This window comes from Balaenoptera physalus (assembly GCF_965194825.1).
Source record: "Balaenoptera physalus genome assembly, chromosome: 9".
Classification (NCBI taxonomy): domain Eukaryota; kingdom Metazoa; phylum Chordata; class Mammalia; order Artiodactyla; family Balaenopteridae; genus Balaenoptera; species Balaenoptera physalus.
In genome coordinates, this window is record NC_138888.1 from 9850737 (window position 1) to 9874360 (window position 23624).

The 23624-nt window shown below is 45.8% G+C and overlaps 1 protein-coding gene and 1 long non-coding RNA gene across 6 annotated transcripts in view; one reads left to right on the forward strand and one right to left on the reverse strand.

Moving 5' to 3' along the window:
- The window catches only part of ZDHHC14 (zDHHC palmitoyltransferase 14), a 271873-nt gene that overhangs the window by 113947 nt on the left and 134302 nt on the right, over nt 1–23624 (reverse strand). The window lies entirely within an intron of this gene.
- LOC309667311 lies at nt 7100–19712 on the forward strand. 2 transcript variants are annotated; one of them, XR_014267687.1, is made up of 4 exons: nt 7100–9299; nt 10666–12964; nt 13899–14583; nt 19018–19712. It is a non-coding gene; the product is annotated as an uncharacterized lncRNA (long non-coding RNA). The 2 variants fall into 2 exon arrangements; XR_014267688.1 differs by having other exon boundaries at nt 10666–10763.

The following is a 23624-nucleotide window of genomic DNA, read 5'->3' on the forward strand; positions in this document are numbered from 1 at the left end:
TTGACTTGAAAACCAAACCAAAACAAAACAACATTAAGAAGATGTAGCAGAGACATTAAAACCAAGTGGCCTTTAGAACAAAAAGTAGAGAATCTTTTGCCATTGATAACAGATGTGTAATCTACCTGCCCACAGGCCATGACTGACCCTTTGAAATGTAGGAAGGTGAGGAGAAAGACATAGCAAACATGTAATGGTAATAATATTACATAACAACAACAACAAAAGTAGAGAATCTTTTCCCATAGCAAAACAATTTGAGTCATCTTTTGATATTTTGCCTGCAGATGGATATGCATAGAAAAAAATATCCCATTAATTGTAGCTCACGACCTCTGACTACAACATGACCTATGTTTGACATTTTTGTTCTGTCCTGTACATATGAAAGCATAAACATGAGAATAACTATTCTTTATACATAGAAATGAGGTACGCAATTAAAGTTGATACTGAGGGGGCGTGGCCTTGCTTTATGGATGCCACACTCCAACGAAGGAGGTTTCTATATTTCAGAAATCACAAAGTTCGGCTATTATTTTAAACGTCAGAGTCTTGATTGCAATGCATTTCAATAATAAATAGTTAAGACAAATGATCATAAAATGAAATAATCTGAGCCAATGACTCACACGTCTGAAATAATAACAGAGTAGTACTGTGAGAGTAGTAATAAAAATGATCTTTTTCCTTTTCATCTGAGTCACTGTAAAATAAATGTATTTTTCATTTATAGGCAGGAACATAAACACCATTACTTTTATGATTTGTTCCTTAATCACATATTTAGAAATAAATGTACCACTACAGGCCAAAGATAAGCACCTTACTTGGAGACAAATAGAGAAAAAAGTGGGCTCGGAAATAACATCCACTCACAGCCGTAGAATGGGAAAACCAGACGATTTCATAGAGTGCCACCCCCGCCAGACACCCCACAGCAGCGCCCAGTGCTTGAAAAGCCCCTTCTTAGCAATCGCACGGAGTGATGAATCTACCAATGTAGAAGGAGGGAGTTTAAATAAATGGACACGGGGACCAAAGGGGAAGAATATAACAAAAGGACACTGGAAGAGAAAGCTCAAACCCAGAGAGAAAGGACGGGGAGAGGAGAACTCCACGTAGACATGTATGGACCATGAAGATGACTCACGGTGTCATCAGAGGCTCCGCAGCTCATCTTTTCACCAGGCTACGGCTACTTTCTCATCGAGAGCAGTAGCTTTCGGGCTTATGAAGGGAAGGAAGCTGGTGAAGCTCTCCCTACCCAGGAAAGGACGGTAGCTAAGGACTCCGCTTTCTCCCCACAGGCCTCCTGGCTAGATGTGGTTACAGCAGGGATGTCTGCACACAGCACAGTCTCGCCTGAAGCCTGTGGAGCTCGTATGTGACAAAATCAGTGTCATTATTCTTAATTCAGGGACTCCCAGACCACCCAGACAGGTCCAGCTATAGACACAGAACCTGGGAAGCTGTAGTTTAAAAACACAGGCTTCAAATCACAGTGTGTAAACAGCCTCATCTCCCCATCTACTATTGAGAATGTGCAAGGGTTTGTTAGGGAAAATTGTGGTGTTTCAAACTTTTTTGGCCAGGTGATTTTGAGTTTGACTTAAAATTCCAGGAGGTCCCACTGTAAAGCAATAATACTCCAGTAAAGATGTTAAAATAAAATAAAATAAAATTCCAGGAGGCCAAAGGCTTCTGGCTAGTGTGTGGATCACGGGGAGGAAAGCCAGCATTTCTCTGCCCCCAAACTGGCTCTTTAATGACCTAACGGGATTACGTAGGCATGGCAACCATACATCCACTATCCATGTACATCCATGGATGTACACGCCATACATCCATAGCAACCATACAAACAATAACTCACATGATTGTTTATGTCATTTTCAGGAGTATGGCTGCCGAACTAATTGGCCATAGTAACTCCATCACCTTGCTTTCAGTGCATCCTGGACCCATAAGAAATTAGCGGGGCAGGAGAGGTCCCTGCAGAAAGTTGCCTGCCTCGGGGCACGCTAGGAGTGTGTTCTGGGCGAGGCCTCTGTACAGAAGGACCAGAGGAGAAAGCCGGGATTTGCTCCAGCCGCAAACAGAATTCCAAGGTATGGTTGCTTCTGACCCTGTTTTACACCCGAAAGGGTGGCCACTCTCCTTGCATTTTTGACAACTCTGTACAGGAAAGTCTCAGTGGGTCTTCAGCTCTATTCGTAATTCCTGATTTCATCAAATCTAAGGTAGCCCAACTTTAAGATGTACCATTAAGGAAGAGTGTACCCAATAAGACAATATTCTCTAATCACTGGGAATCTTTATTTTCTACTTATCGAAAGAGCTATTTTAGATTGATTTAGACACCAATTTTAAAATCATACACCGATGGTACATATATATTTTTAAAAATGTGAATGAAATAAATTGGTCAAAGGATCCCTAAAACGTCTTCATCGTTTTCTGAATGGCTCTTTGACTCAGCAGGCGTCACGGTCTGAGGTTTCCGGCATAGAACCGCCCTGCTGCATCCAGAGCCACAGCTTCCTGACTCCCCTCCTCGCCTCCGGTCCTGCCCCACACATCCATCCCATCTCTCATCTTCTACTCCACCCTCTCACCCATTCGTCCCTCCTCAAGTCTCTCTGTGGCTCTTGGAACGTTCCAGGTGGCCTCGGCTCAGGGCTTCCGTCTGTGCTGTGCCCTCTGCCTAGAATGCAGTTCCTGCAAAGCCACAAAGCTCCCCCACCTCCTGCAAGTCTTCGCTCAAATATCACTTTCCCCGTAGGGCCTTCTCTGACCTCGCTTTGTAAAATCACAGCCCTCCTCACCAGCACTCCCTGCCCTCTGGGTACCCTTCAGGGCTTTCCTTTTCCTCCTATCACTTACTCCACCTGGCAGAATGTATACACACTCACCTTCATACTGTCTGACTCTCTCACTAGAAAAAAATAAAAACCTCCAAGCAATGAGGAATTTTGTCCACTTGGTTCGAAGATGTAACCCATGGTGCCTGGAATTGGGTTCCGCACATAGTGGCCTTCAATAAATATCTGCTGAATGAACCGAAAACACAGGATACAAAGTAGACTCGGGATGATCCCATTTTTGTTTCAAACACACATTTATATTCATAACTGGAAGAATATGCCCTAAAGTATGACCTCATTTTCCATGGTGAAAGGTGTGAGGGTGATTTTGTGCATAATGTGCTTTTTGATAGTTTCCAAACTTCTTAATCAAACGTGGCTTATTTTTGCAGTGGAAAAATATAGGACTAAACATAAGTGCATAAATATTCATTAAACTGAAAAAAGTGGGTATTGCCAAAATATTAAAATCTCTGTGTGCTTTTCAAAAATCAACTATCAATAAAAAAGATGCTTGACAATAATTCATGCTCCGGGTTAGATCAAAACCTCAGAAGGCTAAAGCCCTTGATTTCTGCAGGTTGCCCCTCATCAGACGGGTGTGTTTTGAGGTATAGGGTATCATACATTCAAGAATACAAAACTCAAGTTACCTCTCATCTCAACTTGAGTCTATACACCATTTCTTACAGGAATGTGACTGGAGGAAGTTCTTCTGCCATCCTTGTGGATTTCTACCTTAAACTGGACATTTATAGATTAAAGGCAGAGACAGCTATACCCTGTTGTCACTATGTCACAGTGAAAAACAAAAAACAACCCCAAAGAGCCAGACACAGGCTCCCAGCAACCCCTCTGGAGATCCAGAGCCTCAGACTCACTGAAGTTTCCCTTTTCCTTTCCTTGGGTCGGGGGTGAGTCCAAGGGTAGCAGGAAGGGAAAGGGGATCTTTAGGAATGAGAAGGGATGAAAAGCTACACAATTTCAACCCCTAAACACTGGCAATGTTCTTGGAGTTGAACCCGAAGGCTAGATATCTCAGTTACAAGCACAGCTGGGGAACGGATTATTCAACCCAGAGACGTTTTCAACTAAATACAAATTAGTTTGATCATTATGTGTTTGAAAACACCTTTATGGGATGAAGAGGCCCTGTCCTGTTTTAGACTGCTCCGTGAACATCAGTGAGCCTTCTCCTGTCCTGAGACCCTCGGGGCATCAGGCTCTCTGCTGGGATGCGGCCCAGGGACGCCTCGGGTGTGGTGCTGCTGGTACCACTCAGCGTATAATTGTTGTTTGTGTGGCCTGTTTCCTCCTCCCTCCTGCTGGCTGCTATTCCCCGTGCTCCAGCTCTCAGCAGCTCCCCCGCAGGGCTTCGGTCGCCCGCCCAACTTTGGTAAAGCAGTGAACAAGGTTTTACACATTACTGAGGCCTCTGCCATGGAGTGTGCCCCAGCCCCAACCATCACGCTGGGCCAAGTCCTCTCCTGCCAGTGTCCAGAAGTTACTGTGCAAAAGTGGTCTTGGGTATTATGAAGAAGCACGAACTCAGAACATTTTGGCCTTTGTGTGAGTTTTGGAAAGTTTCTACAAAGACAGAGAGCAAGTACAGTGGATACTGTGGCTATCCCACGTCGCTGAGCATCATTCATTGCTTCACTCCATCGCTCCACACACTTTTCTTGAGGACCGACTACACGCCAACACACTGGACCAAATGCTCAGGATGGACACCAGATCAAGACAGGATCGTTGCTCTCAAGCTACTCACAGTCCAGAAGGAGAGACAGACCCCAAATCAGTAAACTACAAACAAAACAGCCAGTTAGGTGACAGAGATAAAGAGAGTGTACTGAGGGAAGAGGGAAGGGGATCAGTTCAGTGGGCCTGGATGGAATCAGAGAAGGTTTTCTGGATGGGGTGTTGATGGCTAAGCAGGAGTTAGACCAACAAAGAGGACGGGCATCAGCAAGGACATGGAGCCCCAAAACCCTTCACTGTATTTACTGTTTCCAGACCTTCCGTGCTTGACCGACAAGGGGGAAGATGGAGCCTTATCAGCCCTACCTGGACTGGACCCCACTGCAGGGGCAACTCAGCAGGAGGCTGTTTAGTCACTGCTGTATCCCCAGCCCCCAGACACTTCCTGCTGCAGAGGAGGCCCTCTGCAAACATTTGCCGGTTGAATTTGATATAATCATCAGAGCAGACCTGAGAGACCTGGGTCCATGCTGTGGGTGGTGAACTGCAAGGTGATTTGGAGCAAAGGTGGTCGTGCAGTTGAAAAAATGAAAGAAAGCATATATGGAGATGAGCAGGCATTTATTTCCGTGCATTCGCCACTCCTGCCGACGGTTCCCTCCTGCTCTGCTAAAGCTCTCCTCACCCAAGCGTCACGGCTAATTTCCCCCCATCCCTGGAAGAGAAAGAGGGCACCTTCTTCCTTTTGCAAAGGAAAAAGAATTACTAAGTAAATTTTCTTTATAATATTTTCCTAAGACTGCAGAGGAATTGAAGAGTGGTTTTTAACGTACCCATCATCACAAACCTCTTAGAAGCAGATAATAGAGGATAAATACAGGTTAGAAAGAGCCGATCATTTAGACAGAGGTGCAAGTGAGTTTGGATGGTTAAGCTATTTCACTCATAAGCTCATAAAACAATCCCTTTTTCAATAGTAGAGAAACCATAATTTGAAAAATAGTACATGATACTTATATAAAATGGAAATACGGTACTTTTGACTAGAGAAGAAAAATGCTACGTATGCAATTAAGAAAAAAAAGTTTTTCCCTAAAGAAGAGAAATGAACACAAAGTAAGGTGAACAGATTAACAAGCCCATGAACATTCTGACACCAAGTTGGAGGCCAGTGGGTGGAGACAGCTTCAGGAGCACATATTTGGTAGGAAAGTGAACAACATGAAATTCACTAGGAGTTGTGGGCTACTGGGTTGCTGCTGGGGGCTGCAGATTTATTCTTACCCTTGTCTAAAGGGGCAGATGACTCACTAACAGATGATTCCTGATTCCCCACCAAAACGCTGCCCATGGAATGGAATATTCTCCTTTGTAAAGAAAGTGCCTTTGCACTAAAGAATGCATTTCTCTTGCCCGATGGTGGGGAGGATTCCTACCATGTAATTATCCAGCCCATTAGAAGGCAAGGTCAGAACAGACAGACACAGAGGGAAGGTCTGCCCTTGCTAGACACACAGATGTGGTCACACGGTTTCTAAAGTAACAGGCAGCTGGGCAGGGAGACTGCAGGGAAAGGATGAAAATTTCCCGTTTTTGATCGAGTACCTGTAATTTCAAATAGTTTCACATAACATATTTCATGTATTCTCTGCAAAAAGTCTATGACCTTGGTATTTTTGAGACCATTTTACAGATGAGGAAACTAAGCCCTTAAGAGGCTCACTAAGTTGACTGAGGCCACCCAGCTAGTAAATTTCAGGACCGTGTGGCTGTCTTCTAATCCCACGCGCCAGGGCACATAATCTCAATTATACCCCAGCGAGGTCTGCATTTCTGATTTGCACCCTCTACGTTTTCTTGGTAGAATACAGGTTTAAAAAGATTCTACCCTTTTATGATGATCTCAGTTACCCTCATTATATACAATTAAGATGCCTAGAAAAACCTGAAACTTGATTTAGCTTGAAGGTGCCTCGCCCAGTTTGGGGTGAATGAAGGCTCTGGAGTCATGGGTGATGGCACCTATCAATGATGGATTGCCAGCAGATGGACAAGAAAGGAAACGATTCGTTGTCCTGCCAGAAAGACAGCTAAGCACAGGATCCTGACTGCTGTGGGGCGGGAGCCCGTCCAAGGAACGGGGTGGGGCAGCTGTGAGGGGTGGAGACCCATGGCCACTAATGTGTGGGACACAAGGGAAGGGGCACAGGACACCTTTTGGTTTCTGCACCTCCAGGGACACGCAGGATGTTACACCATTCAGGACGTTCCCTGAGCGTCAGTGAAACTAATGAGGGAGTAACACCGTAGCGCTCCAAGGTGAAGAACGTTTCTTTTGGGCTCTGCTTCCCAATTCCAGTTGCTAAATAACCAGCTCCATAGTTTCTACGTAGAACAGAGCTTGTATTCCCAGAGTCCCCGTTAACCAAGCTTTGATCAATGCTGAAGCCTGCTCCTGTTATTTCAACATACCCTTATGCCACACAAAGGGAGTACTGGTTAGTTTTGCTTCAATATCGCGGGGTGGGGGCATGGATTCTAATGGATATAACGCCAAAGCTAAGTTTTCATTTATGGAAAAAGAGAAGCTTCCTAAAACCGCCAAGTTATGCTCAAGAAGTAACTTGCTTCCTGTGAGAAGAGGCTGGGGTGCAGAAAGTCCAAAGCCCCCCACTTCCAAGAAGCCAGTGTGGGACTGAACATACTGTGATATGCATTCCTATCAAGCAGGTGAGATGAAGAACCTCAGAAAAATATAGGCAGCAGGTGCCAGGTAACACCTGGAAGTCTGAGTATTTTTACTGGATACTACTAAGTACAATGATACACTTTTTATGAAACTCCTTTGAACTCATTGGAGAAAAACAAAAAACAAAACCAGAAAAATACCATGTTGCTGTTGGCCAGTTGGTGCCTTAGCCACCCGGCTCACCGAATTGCGCTTTTCCAACAATATTCTTCTGTGGTTAAACTTTCATGTTGTCTCTTGTTTTCTTTTAAGCCGCACACTTCTGAGATAAAAATTTGTTCAGTTCATTTAAAAACAGAACAGGTTCCTGAGGACTGCCCAGTGGCAAACATGACTATTAGTTAATTTTTAAAAAGAGGAGGTCAAAAGGTAGAATAACGTTCATGAGTTCTGCAGAAAATCGTGGAAACAACCTTAAGGGATCTAGTGGAGCCACATCTGGGAAAACCATATTTTATGAGAGATTCCCCAGCAGGGATTCAGGCAAAGGAAATCATGCCTGGCTCTTCTGATGGAATTTTTGGAAGATGTTACTATCATGAAAGGTACGATAAATTAAATGACGGTGGCTGCATTCCTTGAATTTTGCCCAGCAGATGGCAAAGCTGGAGAATCAGCCAGGAAGCCGGACAGTGATACGGTGGAGAGAGGGGAAAAGATCAGAAGGCATCATCTCCCACGGGACTAACCCCTCGTTCATCCGGGGCTTGTGCCACACATCGTCCAGCTGGTTTAAACAGTCAGTAGAATTAGCAGAGCCCCAAAGAGCTGTCAAGTTCTGAGGATGGTCTTTTAGATTTCCAGAGACACCCGCCTGAGAGGGCTGTCACTTGGCTGCCAGAAAGCCATCACTTCATGCCTTAAGCCCCTGTGAGACTTAATGATGTCAGATAGCAGAGCCCATCAAGCAAAGCCCCGGAAAACAGGGATCTAAACGCTCCAGGTGTGCCTACGTGCTCAGGGGCAAAATCTCCGGGCTGTAGTGCTTATTCTGGCTAGTTTCTTGAAGACTTTTTCAACCAGAAGTTTCCGTCAGTTTGGCTTTTGCCTCCTCTCCTTCCCTGAGTGGAATGTGTGTAGCCGCACACATGGAAGGATTTTAATGTTGTCTAAATACAACAGCAGGCTTTGCAAAGACACTTTTTTTTGAAGAGAAGCGTTCTTGAACAGGATGTCTGGGTTGCAACTAGGAAAACAGGGAAACTGAGCAAAGGAATATCAACGGTGGCTGTTCCACTAACGAGCTGAGAGCTCAGCCCCTCCTTCAGAGGAAGCAGGAGGAGCCGCTGGTCTGGGAAGAGGTGGGGCCGCCCAGGCAGCAGCCCCGACGACGGCGACCGGCTCCCAGCCGAGGCTTCAGCTCCCAGCAACGGCAGAAGAGGCCGAGCCTTACTCAGGCCACGTCTTCACCCGGAGCTTAGGGGCTTCCCAGTCCGCAGGGAGAAGAGGCGTGGATTCTCCAAGGGGTTTGTGACCCCCAAAGCTCCCGTTACGGAGGGAGGTACACTTGCACCCATCTGCCTGTACAGGAGAGCTGAAGATGCCGTCCGGGCGCCTCAGGGTCCCCAGCCTCCGCTCGCTGCCCTAGCCCCTCCCGCACGCGCCGGGGGCCTCTCCACGTCCAGCAGATGAAGCTAACGTCTGCCAGGTCAGAGGCCTCCAGCAGTTGTTGAATAACTTGGCCGTGAGCTCTGCCTGTAGGTCTTAGGAGTGGAACCAGCCTCCCCAGCGAAGCCTTGGTGCACACTCATGGGTCCAGCCAAAGGTGGGTTCGCACAATCCTGAAGTAAGGGCAGGAGTGAAGCCCCTTCCTCATCCATAAGCCTGAGGATGGGCAAGACGCCGAAACGCTGAAACGACTTTTGTGTGAAGAAGAAAAAGAGCCCAAGGCAAACCTGAGAATGTGAAGAAGGTTCTGGAAGAAACTGAGGAGAGCGCCATCCCATCCCCAGCCTTGCCTGGAGTCTGAGAACTTCACCTTGGTGAGACCGGGTAGACTGACAGTTAAGACAAGACCCTGATCCACTTCCACACCAGAACGAGGGGGTGGGTCCAGAGGGCCACCAGGAAAAGTTCCACAGTGTTGTGGGAAGGCCTTGGGCCTGGAATCAGACTGACTGGCTTCTGATCTTCAATCCGGCAGTAATTCTGTCAACTTGACAAAGTAACTTATTCTCCTGAGTCTTAGTTTCCTCACGGGGTTAAACTGGAATAATGTAAATTATAGGTGATGACAGCCCCACTGCAGTTTTGGTTTGAGAGCTGATGAGTTACTGTGTGGAAGACATTTAGCAGAGCCTCTGGGTTTCTATTAGATCCTCCCTAAATATTATCCCCTTCCTCCTGTGAGAGCTAGTCTTGCACTTGTGTGGATTTCTGGTAATTTTCCACACTTCCCTGCTGTTCCTCATTTTGGTTTAGTCCAGCTGGCTTCCCAGCAGTTTACAGTAAAAGCCTCTGAGAGCTGTATATTTGCTTCAGAGGCCAGTGAGGCTGGGAAGAAGTTGGGCTTCCAAGCTCAGAGAGGAATTCAAGCAGAAAAGCGACTGGTAGCCACTGGAAGAGGGGGTGAGTGGGCCAATTCCCGAGAAGTCTGTGAGAGAGAGAAGTGTGTGGGGAAAGGGGGAGCAGCTTGAAACCAGTCACCTGCCCTGTGGGTTTAGCGGGCAGGAAACTCCATTCCCCACAGCCACTAAACAGCGGTGGGACTAAAAGGGGCAATATTTTCATGCCTTCTGATGCCCAGAATCGTTATAATTCAAACTCCATGGAAAAAAGTCCTTATACAGCTTGGTAGGTAGCCTCTTGGATGGCTCCAGTGATCCCTGCCTCCTGGTATTCACACTCCCATTGAGTGGGGGTGGCCCTAGAGACTTCTAGAAAATAACAAATGTGATGGGGCATCACTTCCAAGATGAGGTTACAAGATTGCAACTCCCCCTTGCTCACTGTCTCTTGCTGCTCTCTCTGAGGGAGGCCTGATAGCATGCTGTGAGCCGTCCCATGGTGAGGCTCATGGGGCTAAGCTCATGAGGGTGGCCACTGGCCAACAGGCACATGAGTGAGCCTAGAAGCAGACACTCCCCCAGGCAAGCATTAAGATGACAGCAGTCCCAGCCCCATCATGATTTAACCCTGTGGGAACCCTGAGCCAGAGGACACAGCTAAGGTGCTCTGGATTTCTGACCCAGAAACTGTACGTAATAAATGTTTGTTGTTTTAAGCTACTAAATTCTGGGGTAATTTGTTACACAGCAATAGCTCACTAACACACATGGCTCTATCAGGCACAAACTAGATTTGGAAATGACATATGCCAAATAAAATGGAATATTCTTCTTTTTACAGTGAGAGAGCAGAATCAGTGAATGAAATAAATCCTCAACATCCTTTCTACCTGTGATTTCCTCTGACTAGCCAGATGGTATACAGGGATTCTTCCAGCTGTAAGGAAAACTTATAAATTATTCATTTGGGTTCTGTCATTAATTAACTGAAGTTTCAGTTACCTCTCCATGGTCTAATGGCTGTGCTCAAGGAGATATGAGAATTTTACAGAAACAACGACCAAGAAAATTTGACTTCTTAATATGTAAAAAAAAAAGATACATATGAGGAACTAATATGGAAAGAGAAAACACGCTTATGCACAACCATATGCCACAGGAAAGACCTTTAGGGAGCAAAAAACTGCTACCTATTAAAAGACTGCGAATAGAAGTGAAGTTAATAATAGACTGAACACCAATAAACAATTCTGGCATTTCCTACAGATACTTTTAAATCTCTTTATTTACCCACAGTAGTTCTTTAATCCTGTGCTAGATACCACCAAACATCTAATTTCCTCCCCTCTTTTTATTTCCTAAGAAAATATTTCCATCTTTTATACCAAATAGTAAGAGACAAACATTTACCAGTGAATCTTTGTTTTTTAATGAGTTAAAAGAATAGTCTTTTTGGAATCAGGCAATGCCAACTTTTATGCCCTGGTGGCTTGAGATTATTGTGAGTAGCATAAAAGAAAAGAAGAAGAAAAAAAAAAGTCAAGAGCCTTTGTGGTGGGGCTTGCCCGGCAGCTGACTAGACAAGTCTGATACCCCTCCGCCTAGCTTCCCACCAGAACCCTCATGATGACACAGAAAGGACAAAATGCCAATAGCAACGAAGGCTGAAGATAAGAGCACACCACAGGCCAAAGTCCAAGGGGTTTCCATTAATGCCCTGTTGATGGCGAAGGGGGGCTGAGAAGGGCATTTTTGGATCACACATCTCAAAGTCCATAAACCGTAAAGCAACAAAGCAGATGCCTGCCAAAGGGCAGGAAAGGACCTTAACTCAGAAGGAGAAATTAAAATGGCCATCAACCTCCCTAGCAATCAAAGAAAGGGAAATTAAAAATACCATCTGTAGATTTACAATGACAAATGCCCCTAAGGCTTCAGGGGGGGGGCATGGGGGTGGTGTCCTCCCTCCTGCGTGGCAGTGTGGTCGGCCATGCAGGCTTTTTAGAAAACAGTATGGAAATCAGTGCCCACAGCCTGACAGCTTAAGGCCTCTTCTTTTTTAAACCTTTTCTGTGTGGCAAGAAGGAAGTGGGTGGGAGGATGGTGGAGGGAAAGAAAGAGAAGAAAAATATATTACAGTGAGTAGACTTCTAAAAAACCATTTAAAAATTACTTTTAAATTACTTTTTAAATAGTAAAAAAATTATTTTTAAAATGGTTTTGGTAGCCTTGTGAGAGCAGAAAAGAAATAGTTTCCTCAAAATGCATACCATCAAAAATTAGACTACTGAATTTCCTTTTCTAAGCCGATATTTCCTATGTTCGTTGTTTCTCTAAGATCACAGAAGCAGAAGAAAACAACACAACAGGGCCCCAAACAAGATCACACCCCTCACACGTAATGAAAGAGCTGATGTGAAAACCAGTGACACGGTGTCAAATCTATTCCTGTTTGTGAACGATTTACCAGTTTCTCACTAACATCTGAATTTAATTTGAGATTAGGCATCAAGTCTAAACGCTAATTATCTGATGATAGAATTTCTTATTTTTAGTTGTTAAAGCCATTTTATCTGTTTGGCTTTTGACAAAATATTTGTTTTTATAAAGGCAGGATCTAATATTTTTAATGAATAGGTCCAGGGACCTGAAACAAAGACTGCACTTAATTTTCACAACAATCCTATGAGTAGGTGTTGTGATCAATGACGAAACAGTCCCTAAGCAAACTGTCAAAGGTCATCTAGGTAGTAAGTGAAAAGGGCAAATCCAGGACCAACTCATGTCACAGATGGGTATCTTTGTGCAGCCCAGCCTTGTGACGTTTTAAAAAAATACAATTTGTTACATAGTCTAGAATTTTCAGGTTAATTAGGCTAATGCAACCATCTCAAATGTTTCCCCTTTATGATGTGGCCTTAGAGTTTCTAAAGCGAAGCATTCCTTGCTATGGATTGGGAGCGTTGATCAGTCAGTCATCAATGGAGGAATGACAGCTCTCCCTGGCTCCCAGTAGGGGAGACCTGTGGCAGAGAAGCCAACGGCCCAGCCAGGGATTTCAGGTCAGCACCTTCCTTACCCTGTCGTTCCAGGAACCAGAGTAGGCTTTTCTCACACCTAAGACGCCTCCTTCTCTAAAGGTAAGGTTCAGAGTGGAAACCACAGGAGTCCCTTACCCGAGGCTTCTCTCCAGAATTTCCTGAGCCTATACTCCGGGATGGGCACGGCGCTGGACTACTATGACTTCAAACTTTGCTAAAATGCCTGACTCCAAACCATGAAGCAAAACGAAAAAGATCTGACTCACTGTGTGGGATCTTGACTCTACCTCCCTGGGTGTCCACTTCCTCATCTGTAAATGAAGTTGGACTGACTGCCACCCCACCGTGAGCCCTTGAATTCGAACATTCTATGGCTTCAAATATACATCTGCATGTACATTTTGTCTTTCCCTTCTTCTCCAATTCACTTACATACTGGTAAACAGAGTGCAGGTACATTTTATGTGGATTTAAATTGATGTGAATTTGAAAGGTGTATGATTATAAAGGTGTTAATAAAGCTTCAATTGATGTGCAAAAATCCAAATCCCTCTAAATTCAAAAAAATTATCAAGAACCGTTATCATTTCAAGGTTGGCAGGAAGTGAACTGTCAACTATGTTACACTACTGCCCCCTTTTAAGTACTCGTGTTATCCAGACCAGGACAGGGCTGGGATGGAACCCCGGAAACCCGACACCTCAATCAGACTCAATCTTTCAGATCCAAAGTGACCTTGTTCTGCAAATGCCCTTCCCTTCAACTCAGCTGAAATGTCACCCACTCCAAGAAGTCTTTCCTAAGCGACACTCCCAGCTCCTTAGTGCCCACCCTGGGCCATCAACATCCCCACTGCACTGTAGCTGCTGATTTTCTCATTTCCCTTTCTCATCAGGACTCTGTGAGTTCCCTGGGGGCAGGGACCAGTTGGTTAGTTTTTCATCCCCAGGACCTAGCAAAGCGACATGTTCGAGTGGGCACCCTGTAGACGTCAGTCTGATCGATCAAACAGCTGAATCCTTTCCTTTTACAGAGAAAGATCTGAGAGAAGGGCCTTCCCCGGACCACACGGCTCCCAGGGACCAGAGCTGAGACCAGAACCCATGTGTCCTGGCTCCGAGGCCTTCATCTGCTGGTCACCTGGGACACGGATGGTTCTGAACCTTCACTCGATCAGTTTAAGTCGCCTCCAGAATCGATGTAAAGGCAACTAATGTCTCTAGAACAACCAAGACAGTGCCTTTGAGAAAATTCTCTCTTCCCCACGAGCTCATCCCTCTGGACAAGCAGATAAAAGCTGCTCAGCACATACGTACTGAGTATCTTAAGATAAGGTCTCAAATAAGCAAAGTCTCACTTTTTTTCCTTGCAATGTCCTACTTGCCTTGGTGTTTATTAAAATCAGATATTGTTTCCTACGATTGTTTCAAGGCAAAATTTGTCTCTCTGCTTCTAGCTTGAAGTAAAGGCATTATCACAGTTTTAATATCAGGAATGGAGAAATACAATATAGAAAATAGGACTGAAACTTAGTTGCTACTTTCCCACACTGCAGGGAAAACAACCAATCCGCCTCCACCCGTGTGTCTGAGACGTTGCTAGCTCCTGTCGCCTAGCAGAGCAGGTTCGTGGTGAGTCAGCCAACAGAACACTGGCTGACACAGGGGAGATGCTGGGTGCTGGAGGCCTCAACAGGGAACAGCAGGAGTGATGCTCAGGTAGGTCCCCATCACCTGAACAGACCTGCTCACACCGGCTGCTGTGCGGCTCGCAGCCCTCCTCCTGCTCTGCGTCCCCCAGGGAAGGGGAGGGTCCCAAACCACAGTGTAAACACTGTGCTGATCTCAGAGCACTGTGATGAATTCACGCTGGAAATCATCACTGAGACCAGGAGGTGGGGGGCAGGAGGGGGGGTCCACAAACGCAAGGGCTCTCTGCTTAAATCCAGGTTCCAGGAGATGCATTTTGAGATGGAGTCTAAAAACCAAAGCAGCCACGTTGGAAAAGACTGAGAACAGGCAAAGGTTTCGGGACTGGGAATGGTCTGGGGACAGGGCTGTGTCAGCTGTGGGCCAGGGGCTCTGATGTGACTTACACACAGAAGCAACTGGCGGGTATTTCATCCCCTTTATGTCTTCTGTGAATTGTAACTCATTCCTCATCACAGCTTTCCAGGCCTCTACTCTACAAGCACCGAGCCGGGCACCACCTTGGTTTAGGTTGGTTGTGACATGCCCCCCACCACCCCCAGCTGCCCGAAGAGCTGGACGGCCACACACAGGGCCCATAAGTGACCACCGGTAGGTATCACTTGCTTGAATCCCAAATGTAACTACTAGTGGCAAACCCATCACCTTGGCTCAAGGAAGATCCAGCAGGAGCCAGTTCTTCACACTGAAGCAGGACAAGACTCGGGGCTGCAGTGAGATAAAAAGGGAAAGAAAAGCAAGAGCAGGTGGGTGGTCTTTGTTCTAGCAGGCCTCCCCGGCAGGCAAGGGAACCTCAAACTCCAGGAAAATAAACAAAGCTGCAAGTGGCCTGCTGTGTGTACAGAAGCCAACAAGGTCACTGACCCCTGCCTCCCCCCAGCCTCCTGCAGAGGGTGGGTCCGCATCCATGAGTGCTAAGGCGTGTGCGCGTGCACACACACACGGGCACACGCACAGACACCTTTTCAAGCTGTCCACAGGTGATGACTTTTCCTACTGATCTGTTTGTTGTCAGTTGCCAGCTCAAGCTGTGGCCAGCATGGGGGCTTTGATGACGAACACAGGCATTGCCTACAGCAGCACTTTAAAAAAAAATCTATCCTCTCTAGGTGATGACATTATCTTCTTGAAAAATAAAAAAGGAAAAGCAAATGCCAGCACTGTTTCTGAAATGCAATAAGTGCTGAGACGGTACGCGGCTCTGTGGATGAAGGGTGCAGTGTGAAGTAGGGCAGGAACCTCCCAAGGACCCTTCATTCAGGGCTGAGCCTGGCTGATTTCCTCAGGCTCAGAGGTCACTGCTTTGGGTGTAGGTGACAGGGTGTCAAGACGCACTGTATGGGTGACTGCTTGGGGGGTACTTTAGGGGAGATGGCTCTTTGGGGTACAACCCTCCCCCATCACACTTGCCTAGAAAGCAGCCAGTCCCACTAGGAAAAACAGTTCCCCGCTTTGGGGGAACTGTTCTCGGTTCATGATTTCCTGAGGAAGGGCTCAGTGACATAATGATTGAGGCAACAAAGGTGACAAGGAGCCCTGGCCTGCGCCCCATGTTCACTTCAGTGCCACTGCCAGATGCCCAGGGACACCTGCTTCCTGGGTGCAAATAACCCCTTTGCCCTCCACTCGGGACTCTCAGTACTCACTCTCACGACATTGCTGCAGCTTTCAGAAAGGAAAAATAAAAGAGACCCTGCCGTCTCCTTTCCTCCCCAGACACCACCATGTTGTAGTGTCCGTGTATGGCAGATGGGGTGGGTGCGTGGGGACAGGTTTCTTCTGGAAGACGACAGTTGCACCTGCAGTGGTTTGGATATTTATTAACTCGACGCATCTCACTGTGTCTGGTGACTCACAGACTCCCAGGAAGGCCCACAGAGCCTCCGCATCTGCTAGCCTTTCCATTCTCTTGCTTTGTTGCACCTCAAACCTGATCTTCTTGCTCCTTGATTTGGCCTTCCTTGCACAATTCCTCTAGCGTGGTGGGATGTGGCAATAGTAGAACAGAAATTAGCAGCCTTAATTTTCATTTTTCATTGCAGCCCAATATTTTAGGTCCCATTCCCTCATCAAAACATTCATTCAACTAATAATTATAGATTACTTAGTACAGGGGTCCCCAACCCCCGGGCCGCGGACCGCTACTGGTCCACAGCCTGTTAAGAACCGGGCCACACAGCAGGAGGGGAGCAGCGAGTGGACAAGCGAGAGAAGCTTCATCGGCCACTCCCCATCACTCGCATTACCACCTGAACCATACCCTCCCCCCAGAAAAACTGTCTTCCACGAAACCGGTCCCCGGTGCCAAACAGTCTGGGGACCGCTGACTTAGTACACGGATTAACAGTCTGGCAGGAGAAGATCGGCCAGGTGCACAAATGGCACCTTGGTATGGCAATAAGAGCACTGAGAAAGGGCACTTGAGGTCTTGTAGCCTGTCCCCGGCGGGGGGCAGGAATATACTCCCAGAACTCTGAGACAAAATTACTTTAAGAGCAAACTTAGATTGATTCAAAATATAGTTGCTTTTCCCCAACGACATATACAAGATGTTCATAGCAACACTATGAGCACATCAATAGTAGGATGTATTCATAAATTATTACTATAACGAATACTATACAGCAATGATATCAAGGTACTAATTCCAACAACGCAGACACATCTTACAAATATAATGTTGAGCGAAAAGAGTACACTGTGAGTTTCATTTATATTAAGCTCAAAAACAATCCAAATTAAACCTGTGATTTATTAGAGGGGAGGACAGCAGTTCCCCTTGAGAAGGCAGTGGCTTAGGGGGACATGAAGGGGACTCGTGGGGTGCCGACAGTGTTCTCTTTCTTGCTCTGACTGCTGGTTCTATGACGCCAATAACTTTTACTGAGCTGTACTCATAATTTGTACACTTTTCTATATGTATATTATGTATCAATAAAATGTTTACTTAATATACGTACACATATACTCGTGTTTGCAGTCAGTGCATATAGTAGGCAGCTTTGGAAGTAACACGAGAGACTGAAAATGTGCCGCTACAGAAGCCTGGGATGCTTTCCGTTCATCGTGTGTGATCTGGCACAAGCTCAGAAAAGAAGGCCTAACTGTGATTATAATCATGCCAGCGAGAGTGCAATCAGTTACCCTGGCTCTGCTCAAAAAACAGTGAAAAAAGACAGTCAGCTCCAGCTCACCCTGGATGAAGACGGCAAATAAACTCATGTGGATTTGTGTCAAAAAAAAAAAAAAAAAGTCACTGACCCACACTCCTGAAATCAAAGGGAAGCCCAAGGAAGTAAAAAGCAATTTAATGTAACCAACTTGTTTGCTTCGAGAAATGTGAACATTCTCCTTGTTAGCTTATTAAAATTAAGAGCAGGGAAAAGAACAGTCTATTAACTACACATAATAAATGACACAAAATATGCTTCAGTTTTATTTTAGAGCTGAAGGGAATGAGGGTGACAGAGACAGATAGGAAAGGATACACATAGAGATGCACTTGAAATAAGCAAAGGACGACAGAGACAGGTGAGGAAGTAGTGACACAGTGATTCACTGAATGCTTGTGAAGGGCACGGGCTTTTACACTGATCACCTTAGATCACGTTATTAATGTGTCCCATAACCCAGGGGCAGAGATCGAATCCCCTTTGTACAGATTAGGACAATGAGGTCTGGGAAGGTTAAAAGATCTACTCAAGACCACATTGTTGGTAAGTGGAAGGGCTGTGATCCACCCCAGGCAGCTCAGCTCCAAGGCCATTGCTCTGTACCGTGTCTGGACCACTTGTTTGTTTCGAATATTGCTGTACAAGGCATTATGTATGTATGTGTATGAGTGTGCATGATAATTTTAAAAAATCATACATATATTTTGTTTTGTCTTGAAAGGTTAATATATTCACATAGCACAACAATCAAAGCAGTATAACAAGAAAAAAAAAAAAAACAGTGAAAAGGATTTGGAGACGAAGTTTGCAGTGTTTGTCCCTCACTGACCATCAGGAGGGCAGGAATATTCTGGTCAGTAGAGATATGCTCAATGGAGGGGGTCACCAGGTCTCGCCATTCTCGGACGATGTGTCATATAAGGTCATCTCTCCCTTCGTTCTCATTGGCCACTTGCCAACCGCCTTCCAACAACACATTCAATGTCCCCAGCTTGGCACACACTGGAGAGATGAGAATATTCTGTCACAATAAAATGGCCGCACTAAATCGATTGGCATCCTTTTGATACCACAGACACCTGAGAGGCTCCTGATGCAAACACTTCTGAAAACAATGACAAAATGGAGCTCCCAGACCTGCTGGGTCAAGATCCAGACCTTGGACGATGGAGATGCCACCAAAGCGCGGCTCCCCTGAGCCCCCGCCCCAGACACTCCCATCCTATTGGAACTGGTTACTCAAGGCGTGTTTTCTGTGCTTGTATCATAGGTGGCCACTCCCCACTGCCCTGAAGGAACAGAGGCTGGTCAACCTTCCCAAGGTCAAGGTCAGCGAGACTTTAATAAACAGAGAAACCAAGTACTACGTTGGGAATCCCCGGCACCCTTTCCAGTCTGACTTCTCCTTGAGATCCGAATATTAAACAACAACAATCTCATCTGAGGATATTTTTTGCTGTACTGCCCCCTAAAGCAGAGCCCTCCGTCCCTGCTCCTCTACAGGAAGCCCAAAGCCATGGCAGCCACAGGGGGGCATCCGGGGTCTGCTCTTTGCACAGCTGACTGTGAGCACAGGTGAAAGTGACCAGGGGCGTGGAAAGAGGAGAGTTACCCCCTGACAGCCTTCTGACCACGGAGATGGAAATCCCCACAGAGGAGACGGCAGGAGGGACCCCCCTGCACAGGGGCAGCGACTCCATCCTGGACCCCGAGAGGGCAGGGCAGCCGCAGTCAGTGCCGGCCTAACAGCCATGAGCTTGCTTGTTTGCTTATTTCCAAAGGAACTGGACAGCCCAGAACCCATTCATACCCGCTTGCCTTCAATATGTCACATCCCAGCTGTCTTTTAACCTCTGAATCTACATTTCTCACACTTGCGCACGAAAACTCAACTCATTTTGTTCCTATAGACAGAGCCAACTCTGGCGAGGCAGATTCATTCAGGAAGACGAAAATGATCACTCACTGATGCAAATACTATAATGCTACAATAGTAATAATGAAGATTGGATGAAGTAGATATGTATGACATTTAGTGAGGTGCCCCGTACAGTGTAAATAATAAACAGCAAAAGGCAAAAAGGGCCGTGAGTCTGTGTTTCCATTGACAGAATCTCAAATGGGACACAGATGGTAACTGGAAGCAATAACAGCTAAAGGAATGGTGTGAATGTTCAGAAATGGCTGAATTACCATCAGATCTGACCCCGACTCTTTAAGTGACTGACGCTGGCTTTACTGGCAGCTGTGAAACATCTTTTCTATAGGCAATTCCTGAGATGTTAGTGCACGTTTATGGAAGCTAATGACACCAAGAGAAGGAGAATTGTGCTGAATAGTCAATTTGTTTTCATCTTACAGAGAACGGTAAGCTATTAAGAGCAATCTGTGCTTAACAGCAAGATGTAACAAACAAGCTGGGCCATCTCTCCTGGTGTCCTCAGCTGAAGAATCTCCTTAAGAATAACAGCATCAACTATGCCTTATTTAGAAGTGGATACATTATTTAATGACGTACTGTATAAGCTTTATTTTGGAACACTGATATGACAGTTACACACATGCCTTGGTCAATGTGCCGAATACTAGGATTTTGTTTCTTTTCTGGGTTCTTTTGAACTTTTTGTCATTGACAATGAAATACTAATTGTATACAAAGGCAGAAACACAGGCATTTCCTGAGGTTAGGAGAAATATTTAACTGTAATATGTAAAATATGTAACTCCTCAATAATGATGATAAGGATGCTTTAAGAATATTTAGTGTAGTTGCATCCTATGTCCTGATGAGCACAGAAATTAGAAAATACAGATGCTGAAAGACAGATATATTTTGATCAGTTCCAACAAGTTCACCCACTTCAAAATAAGCAATTTATTTATTGCTCTCTTTCCCAAAAGCAGCCCATGGTGTGTGTCTGAATGTGTTTTGAACCACAGACTGTGTTCTACATGGTGCAGAAATGTCACGCCAAGGTGAATTGTAAAAATCTTGAGGAAACGGCCAAATCCAGAACAGAGCTGCCGATACTCCACAGGGATATGCAGCCACGCGCTAAGGAGGGGCTCTCGGGTGGGCAAGTCAGTGTGGCAGGGAGCCCGCTGGTGGCTGGGTGGCCAGGGGCATGGACCCTGCATCAGGGTAACTGTGTTAAAGTACTGGCTCCACGCTTACTTGCTACGTGACTTCAAGTTACCTAACTTCCATCTGCTTGAGTTTCCTCAACTCTAAAATGAAGATAATAATCGGACCTATGCAGGAGGGAACTGTGTATTACTCAATACGAATAATGTACTTAAGGTAGCGCTGGTCACTGTCTTCCTCAATGTAGGTTATTATTCCCTTTGAAACATCCTAGTTCATTGTCTCCCTACCTAGAACATGTTGTCTGTGTATCTGTGTCTAATAAATCAAGACCACTAACAGGTACAACCGACACCTTCTCTACCAGTTTTCATGAATATGATCAACCACATAGGCATTATTAAAATAGCATTTGTCTCTGACATTGTTCTAGGTGCTGCACTCAACACACATACATGGGTCCTTTAGAAATTCACAACACAAAGAAATAAGGGCACTCAACACGTGCACTAAACAAACATGGAAACTAAATCTGCGGGACATTTACAATATTTGCAAGTGGATGTACTATTATATACAATTTTTCTTCTCCTCTACTCTTTAACCACTTATTCCACTCCACTCCAAGCAGAATGATTAGCTATGTTTTCTAGAAAATGACACCAGGAAGCAAATATATTAAGAGAGAAATATCTGGCCCAGGGTGCCTCCTCTTCTTGCTTTACACCTTAAAATTCCATCTGACCCCAGCAGTAAATGGAACCACCATCCAGGTAGAAATGTGAGGTGAGTAATCCAGGCCATTTTGCCCCCCAGTGTGATCTGAATCTTAGAAGCAAATTTAGACAACACTGTATTAAAAGAGGTAAGAGGCCTCGGCTCTGAGGTGAAGACTGGAGTTGGTGAGGGTGGAGTTGGGGATAGTTACTTTCCATGATTTGACCACAAAGGTAAATTTTGATTAATTTTTTTTATCATTTATATCGTTCATTTTTTTAATACTAAAAGGAGAAAAAAATTTGAAAGGAAATGGCAAAAACATAGACAGCACGCATAAAGCTGAAGCTACTGAAGTGCAAGTGGTTTCCGAGGAAGCGAGACACTGGTGGAAACTGGGGGCCTGGGGGCCGTACCTGGCCCACGTTGAGCACGGCTGCCGGGCGGGGCGCTGGGTCACACGGTGGGCGTGACGCATGCGCCGTGCCCGCTGCTGTCGGCACAGGCCCATCGTCCCCCGTGACCCTCTGCTTCCTGCAACACTCATCTGAGTCTGCACGTGCTTCTCCTTCTGTAGACCGCAGAGCAGGCCAGTGGCTGAGCCCCGAAAACAGCAAACAGGCCAAGAGAGAAAAGTGACCATGAAAAAGTAGTCGGAAAGTAGTAGGAGAATCCAAGGGAGCAGCCGCAGCCTGAAGCCAGGAGGAGAGAGCTCAGCAAGAGGCCACGCCGTCAAGTGCTGAGGGGTTAAGTGACACGTGGGTGAGCTCTGGTGAGCTCACCACAAAACCAGCACGCACCCGTGTGTGTAACCACGCCTCTCAAGCCTGCGGGACTTCGGACACCGAGGATTGAGAACCTATTAAGAGCAGGAAGCTCAGGGCAAACCAGACCTCTACTGTCCTGGGTACCACTTCGCAAGGGCCTCATTCCCTCTAGGTCTGCAGACACATGTTTGGGGAGCTTTGTGGAAGCACAGTGGTATCTACTACCCGATATCCAGACAGGTTGTTTTCCTTTGGCTACTGACAATGGTGCACACTGACATTTCCCCTGGACCCGAGTAAAGCTCATCTACTGATACGTTTTGCATAATTGAGCACATGAAGACTCACTAAAATTGATGGGCTTTTCCACACCCCATCTAAAGTCCTATATCTAAAATACTCTGGAAAGACTCTGGAAAGGTCTAGTTGTCATTGCTAAATTTACTCTCATTGCGTGGTTCAGGGAGAAGTACCCGGAATATGACTAAAATGAATGAGAAATAATGTTCACAGGGACTTACAGAGGTCTGTGTTATCTGAAGCACAAATGGCAGTGACAGAACAAGTAACGTTAGCCTCGTACTGACTCTGGGAGAGGTGGGGTGGGACACGTGTCCCTTGACAAAGAGATTCCCAGAGTCACAGAAGCTTGGATTTCAAAGTGACCTCAGAACTCATCTAGTTCAGGAGTTTCTCAGTTTTTCTGGGTCTCTGCATGTATACACGTTATTAAACTTTGATTCTTCTCCTGTTAAAAAAAAAAAGGAAATCATCTAGTTCAACCCTTTTCTTTTACTTAAGGGGACATTGAGGGAGAGGCTGACAAAATCACACCTGTCCAATGTAGTCACTTGTGGTTAGACAGTGACTTGAACACGGGCTCAGTCTAGACTTTACATTGAGTGAGACATGGAAGGTTTCTAGAGGGACGTGGAAAGACTGTGCTGAATGACATCAGAAGGCCCACCTTCATGGGACACAGAACTTGTTATTTAACCATTGAGAGAGTCTAGGATAGAATATTCTATGAGAGGCTAAGTTGGCGAAAGCCCTTTACCATGTGAGCGACAGTGTTTTCCCACCAAGCATCAATGCCCAGGGGGAACTGAACAAGAAGTGGAAACCACACCCAGGTGTGCCAGCTACACTAACGCTCACCTGCCCTATTTCTGAGCCAAATGGGCCCTGCTCTTGACCTTAAAGCTCACCTGCTCAGGGTTTCACCAGGCTGCACTCAGCGCACCCTCTAACCACGGGATTCTCTTGCCTGTGCATTGCTCTCCCAAATCATTCACTAAAAATATCCTA